Below are 7,443 nucleotides of genomic sequence, written 5' to 3'. Positions count from 1 at the left end.
GAGATAGAAACAGCTGTTTCAATCGGCTCTGTTGGTGCAACTGGCCCCTCGGCAGAAACAGACTCAAAACAAAAACAGATAATAATTACAAAACAAAATGGTGTTCGGGACAACAACCCCAGAATCACCTGGTATTATATACAACGGGGACTGACTCGATACAACCAGACAGACCCTTAAGCAAAAAAAAAGACTGACTCAAGACAAAGAGACAGACTCAAAACAAAAGACTGACTCGACATCCAAGCTAGGATTTACAAAACTCGGTCTCACCGATGCTCAAAAATGCGTGCCAGACGCTTCAAAAATACACCAAATGTTGCCCGCAGGCGGTCCACTTTACATACTTGCAGTATCTGAGCCCTCAAAATCCAACAACTGAGTGGTGACGGGCTTGCCTGAGGTGGGTGGTAGGATAACCTTGTTATCGATCAAATCCTGCACTTCATGACGAAGGCGGGAACATCCATCGGTACTGTGACCGGACTGTAGATGGTACGCGCAGTACAAGGTAGCATCATGAGTGGCGGGGAGATTCTTCGGGAGTGGCCGGGGCTCCAAAGGCTTAAGATGCCCATTCTTCGCCAATATTAGCAATGCCCTAGACAAAGGCATGTGGAGGTCGTGAAAGACCCTGCGCCCTCGGGGCAGGTACTTTGCAGTTTGAGGATTCTTGCCAGATGCGCTAGCGAAAGGATCGGCTGGCGCTGCCTTGGCTTTTTGAACCTTTCCCGGTGCAGGGTTGGGAATGACAGGAATTGTCTGGGCATGACGGGGCCCATCACGGTTTTCTGTCTGGCTTGAACTGCCTTTGATTGGAGCGGGGAAAGCATCTTCCATAGTTTTGATCACGATTGCGGATGTTTGTTGCTTGTTCATTCCTCTGACTTTCAGAGCCTCGACTGCCCACAGCAGTTGCTCAATGGGGTCGGCATCTACCTTTGCCTTATCCTTTCCTCTGGCCTCAGCTGATCAAGGGTCTGGGTTGGTGCTGGCATGTCGTGGCTATAGCCGGAAGCCACCTCTGGCTGGCGGAGCTCTATCACAATCCGCCCCAGTAGCGGGGGCTCCTGTGGTACGAAATTCCCGGCATACGGCGCCGCTGGCGGTGAAGCTGACATTCCATAAGCTAGATCGGCCACGGTCCTCTGGAGGTCCCCTATCATTCCCATCAATTCGAAGGCGGTGGGCTCACGAGCCTGATATAACTGGGGAGCCCAAACCGGGTGCACAACGGGCGACCTGGGCGGGTATGACATACTGATGCTGGCCTCACTCTGCGGAGCGGTCCCCTGCTCCAATGCAGCCGTCATAACCACAACTTCTTCTGAATTTTGTGCCGCCATAAATCCTGCCTCAGCAAGGGGAGACACTGGCTATTCTATATCAACTCTGCAACTCTCTGAACTGAAAGAAAAACAATAGACGGCATTTCAGCCCAAACTGATCGGATACGGGCGTAGCCAAACAACTGTACCCTACTGCTGATCACTGTTCCCAGATTTTTGTTCCCAAAATACTGAATCTGATACCCGCGGATAACTGATTCCTGATAACTGATTCTCAACAATACTGATTCTGGTGCCCTCGGGCCCAATACTCAAGCTTGCAAACTGACATATGCGTTCCTGTAGAGATACACTCTAAAAGCACATAGCAAGTAAGTGAGAGCCAAAACACCCCTATGTTGGGGTAGGGTTTCCCTGTCCTATTTTGTCAGGAGCTAGGGTTTCACTACGCACACAGCGGTTTCAAACAACCTATAATCGGGTAAGCAACCTGTCCTAGCTGGGAATGGTCACTATGGATTCCGAATATGCACTAGGTCGAATGGTCAAAAGGGTGCCCCGGTAAAACCGGGGTTTGTGTTCCCATACTGTCAGAGCCCATAGCCAGTCAGCCTTATGGACATGCCTTGACAAGACAAGCCTCCGGCAAACCGTTCAGGAATGGCAGATGGCAAACACTGTGTTCCTAGGCGCACCAATGCACATGCAATGCAAAGAAACACATAAATGAGATCAAAACAGGATATCATGAGTTCGAGTCAAGCTCTCTAAAACTCCCCAGCGGAGTCGCCAGAAATTGTAGACGTCTCCGAACGCCCCGGGAGGATGAGTCCCGTTCTGTTCATTTGGGGTTGCTACAGTTCGGACTCGACTTGTGTCACGGTACTTAATTTGAACCAAAGAGTCCAAATCTGGCAAATCGTTTTGAGAAACAGATTTTTGAAAAAGTAGTGCCAAATATGGACTGCTTTGCCAGATACAGAGTCGCCACCTAAATATTTTTAAAATGGGGAAATTTAGGAAACCCTGACTCGGTGCCGAAGGCCACATGTCCGTCATCACCGGAGTTGTCTCGGCCCGGGAGCTTGGGTACGATCGGGGAAGGTCAGCTATGAGCACCCCCTTTCGCCCAGTCCGAAGACGGGCCTCTACTAACCGTGATATCCGTTTTTGAAAACTTTATGTGTTCTTAAACCAATTATTAGCCTAGAATTACTACGTTATGCGCGCAGCAAACAAGTATAGACTAGATTGCCTAATTTGGAAAGAAACATTGCATATCCGTTCGTTTTGAAAATGCTTTGGGATTTGCTACTCGCAAGTAGGCTAAAACACGGATTTCAATGAGTTTTTCCGACTCAAACAATCCAACCTCCACCCACAGGCATCCAAGCAGTTTATAGCATATAAGCATCTAGCCACATGTTAAGCATGCTGACATGGCAACATTCACACTCATGCGATATGCTAAAGCAGAAATACTTACATCGTACTCCGTGCCAAAACAAAGAACTCGTTAGCAAACATGCATGATCCAAGTCCATGTTGAGTGTCTAATGCATCGCATACAAAATGTTGCTAGAATAGGCTCGGTTATCCTAAACATGTCATGTGAAGATGCACAATTATCACATATTCACTTTTTGATTTGAAGTACAAATGCAGTTAGCGTGATGTACCGAGCCTAATGCATGTAATACAAAATGCATGAATGCACGCATGCATAGCATAAGGTATGCTGAATTTAAACATGCCCTAATCTACCATGATAAGCAGGTAAATAAAAGGGAAGAAAGACGTGAGGTTGGAAGACATACACACACTCACGCACACTTATTACAGATTTGCCCTCGCTCGGAGGGACCGAATAAATATTACAAATTAATTAACTACACAAGCTAATTAATATTACAAATTGCCTAATTTAATTAACAAATTAAATAGACTAAGAAAAACAGTAAAACATCTCGAGAAGCGCGCTGCCATGCACAAGCTGCCTCTGTTTTCCTTCCTTCACTCCTCTGGAGGCTGTCAAAACCTCAGGGTTACATCCCTGGGCACTGGGGAGTACCACCGGCTGAGTGGGATCATCACCGGCACTGGTATGTGGCCATCGGCACAAAATTGAAGCTGTCGGCAGAGAAAAGATTGCCGGCCGGCACCTTACACTGCCGGTCGGCAAAGAAAGCCTGCAGAACCTGCAACTCACAGCAACAGAGGGCAAAACAAGGCATGGCAGCACAATTCAAGGCATGTATGCACCAACCATGTCCCTTATCATGATAATGACTCAAAGGGGCATGTGCCTCGATTCTCGGACCACCAATCACGCATTCCCATGCATGATGGCCCAAAGAACCAAGTATGCAGCTTTGGTTTCAAATGCAATGCAAACCAATCAAACAAAACTCCCAATCCCTATCACCCAAGTCAGGGGACAAGGAATGCATGCAAGATGCAATGCAACCTAGGCATACAAGCTAGGGATGCAACATGGCATGGCAACGAACTTATGCAATTATGCAAGCATACATGTGGCAATGCAAATGGATGGCAAGATGGGCTTATACATGAATTAGGCAGCTCTAATAAGGCCTAAAACAGTGGCCATAATGACCAAAACAAGAAGCCAAAACACATGCACACGTACACACGATTAAGGCCCAACACTTAGGCGCAAATTAGACAACCCTCAAGCACACTTGAAAGGGACAATCATGAACAATTAACATGCAACATGAGCTCTAAGATCATGCTAAAACAAACCTCAAGAATCACTTAAATGGCATTCAAATGACTCAAAACAAAGGCATGAATAAGCACCAAAACATGGAGCATTGCTACACAAGCTTATGAGGCATTAAAGAGACATGCAAGGCAATCCAACAAGCATGAAAATGGGACTGAAATGGCATATAGGATGATCCCAAATCACCAAAACAATGCAAAGATGGCATGCTACACATGCACACTCTCAAAGCTAACGAGCCCAAATACAAAGGAGCTATATCAAGCATGCCAAAATCAACCCAAACACTTATGGACAGACCTAAAACATGGCAAAATAAGCACATAATCTTCACAAGACTAAGCCTAAAACATGCTCCCACAAAGGCTAACAACCTAAGGCACATTAAGGCATAAACAAGGCATTACATGGCAACTATGCTAAGCATGCATGGAGCTCCAAAACCAACTTAAAATCATGTTATATTACGGATATATAAGCATGAAAAACATCCTAAACATGCTCAACACACACTCAAGCATAGGCTTCCTTAAGAGGCCAAAATATGCCCTTTTCAAGGACAACAAGGAGAGGGGATGGCCCTCTCCTTCTTGGGACTTCAAGGCATCATCTTCACCACTGAAATCCCTTAAGATTTCAGTGGTGAAGAGACCCCAACACCAAAACCCCGGAGCTAGCACAAAATGGTCCAAAAAGAGGCCTTTCAAGGCCTAAGGGTGGTCAACAACCCTCAAACAAAAAAACACTCTTAATAAACAACAAAGAGGGTCTGAAAACAGAACTTTTTATGTTATACAATAAGCACAAAAACAGCTCTAAGATGGGTATAAAATCAATGCAAAAATGGGGGAAAATGGGACTAGATTCTCACCCTTGAAGCCTTCTTTACAAATGATGCTCCAATGGCCTCCTTTGGCTCCAAACCAGTGAAGAAACTCAAGAACAAGCCCTTAGAACCCTAGTTTCAAGAGGAAGGTGAAACACTAGGTGTTTGTGTGCAATAGTAAGACACAAAGCACCTAGTGAACAAATGGGAGGGAAAGAGAGATAGAAAATGTATCTCACCCAAACCCTAGAACAAGAGCTCAACAATGGCTGTCTTTTGCTCCCAAAATATCTCTCTCTCTAACCTAAGTCCTCTCTTCTTGTTCCAAGAGAGAGCCTCTCTCTATATCTCTTGTAAAGCTTACAAGACAAGCTTTACAAGAGGGATATCCCTCCATACACGTGTATGGAGGGGAGCCAAAGCAAGACAGCTGTCTAAAAATATCTGCAAAAGCAGATGAACAGCAATCGGCCGGCCAAAAATGCCATCTTGGCCAAAAAGAGTGCCGACCGGCAGAAAATAGTGCTGACCGGCAACAAATAGTGCCGGCCGGCAAACTACATTGCCGGTGGCATCAAACACCAGCCGGTGGCCTCTAGCCACTGCCGGTGGTGGGTGGGGATGGTCTACAAGCCCTACCCTGCCTCTCCAAGGCAAAACACAAGTGTTCGGTGTGAAACCGGACACTAAACGGTCGAGTTCGGGGATCCTGAGGCAAGGCGCGCGAGCCAAGACCTCCGGGAACTCCAAACGAACACAAACATGGATAATCACCGAGTGTTCAAACGGTGACGTCCAAGTCTTGAGGACGGTCAAAAATGGGGTGTCTACAGTACCACCAGCAGACCGGCCATGCAACCGACAATTGCTTCCGCCTCCGTCATGAGGTGCAAGATTTGATTAACAACGAGGTTATCCTCCCGCCCACCTCAGCCAAGTTCGTTACTACTCAGTTATTGGATTTTGAGGACACAGATACTGCAAGTATGTAATCAGAAGGTGAACCACCTGCGGGCGGCATCTGGATGTATTTTGAATGTGGCGTTGGCACGCATTTTTGAGTGGCTGTGAACGCTAGCTTTGTAAATCCTGGCTTGGGTATCGAGTCAGTCTTTTGTTTTGAGTCTGTCTCTTTGTCTTGAGTCAGTCTTTTTTGCTTAAAGGTTTGTCTCGTTGTAGCGAGTCAGTCCCCTTTGTATAGAATACCAGGTGATTCTGGGGTTGTTGCCTCGAACACCGTTTTGTCTTGTAATTACCTATTTTTGTTTTTGAGTCTGTTTCTGCCGAGGGGCCAGTTACACCAACAAATCTGAATGAAGCAGCTGTTGCTATCTCACTTTCATGCTTGCTTTCGGTTTAAGTGCCAGAGAATTTGATTGGGCTGATAGTACATCTCGCCTACTCTCCTGCGCGCCAAACTCATTGCATTAACCTAAGTTTTTCAAAAAAAAAAACCTCTTCCGAGCACTGCGGTGATAAAAAACGAAGAGGAAGGAATTCCTCGGGTTTTGCAAAATTTTGATCATTTTGAGAGAAAGGAGAGGCATGCTAGGCCTTTTAATGAATGAAATCATGCTTGTCAGCGTGAGTACTGAGAAGGATCCTGGCCTGATCCAGATTGGTTCCACACTATCTTCGGCGCGAGCGATTCGTCGCTTTCTTAAAAACTTTCAAAAACAAATGTTTTACACGACCCTATGAAGACTTGTGTGGAATCGCTCTTGAGATTGTGCAGCCTAGGATCGCTCTCAGCCTCAAGTTTCAACCCGTTCGCTTTCAAACCTTGAACCCGTTCAGAACATTCAACAGTCAACTGTCAGAGGAGGCCCGTGTGGCCAGTTTTGAAGCAGCCCTCGAACAAGAGGCACCAAAGTTGAATCAAAGAGTAGATCTCACCCAAAAGAGCTCGTGGAGTAGCCATGACGGAGTCTCCTACAAATCATTGCAACAGCCGTTCTCCTAGACACAGAGAGGCTTCAACTTCAAAAACCATTTGGCATGGACTTGTTACACTTTTACCCTTTGAGAGGCTCGCTGGGCCGAAAACCTGGAAGGGCGACCCAGGCAAAAGTTAGAGCAAGAGAAAAATACTAAAAAAGCAAGCAAAAAATACAAAAAGGAAAGAAAAGAAAAGAAAAATGTGAAAAAGAAAAAAAAATGAACAAAAGAACAAAAAAAGAAGAGAAAAGAAGCTTGCAAGGTCGAAAACCCGCATCGGGCGCCTTGGCAAAAGTTAGAGCCTGAAAAGTGAAGGCTAAAATACCCGAGTGTACCTTAACCGGAACTACGTAAGGCTTGATTGCCATGTTTGGGATACGTAGGCAACTTCATCATGAAGTCCAGCCCCCAACGCTTTCATAGCGTCTCAGTCCATACAATGGTTTCGATTTCATCCCAAAGTCCAGTCGTCAACGCCTCCAAGGTGACTGTGTCCATATATTTGTTGTGACTGTCTTCGTCATCTTTGTGTCCAAGAGTTCGACCACCACCAATGAAGACTGTTTGCGGACTGCTGCGGCGGCATCATCCAAACAAGGGGCAACTTTCCGTTGCCACGAGCCGTCGCGAGACGCCATTCA

Source organism: Camellia sinensis, chromosome 3 (genome assembly GCF_055761805.1).
Source record: "Camellia sinensis isolate YWXY chromosome 3, ASM5576180v1, whole genome shotgun sequence".
In the NCBI taxonomy this organism is placed as follows: Eukaryota; Viridiplantae; Streptophyta; class Magnoliopsida; order Ericales; family Theaceae; genus Camellia; species Camellia sinensis.
Note: the sequence above shows the minus strand (reverse complement) of the source record.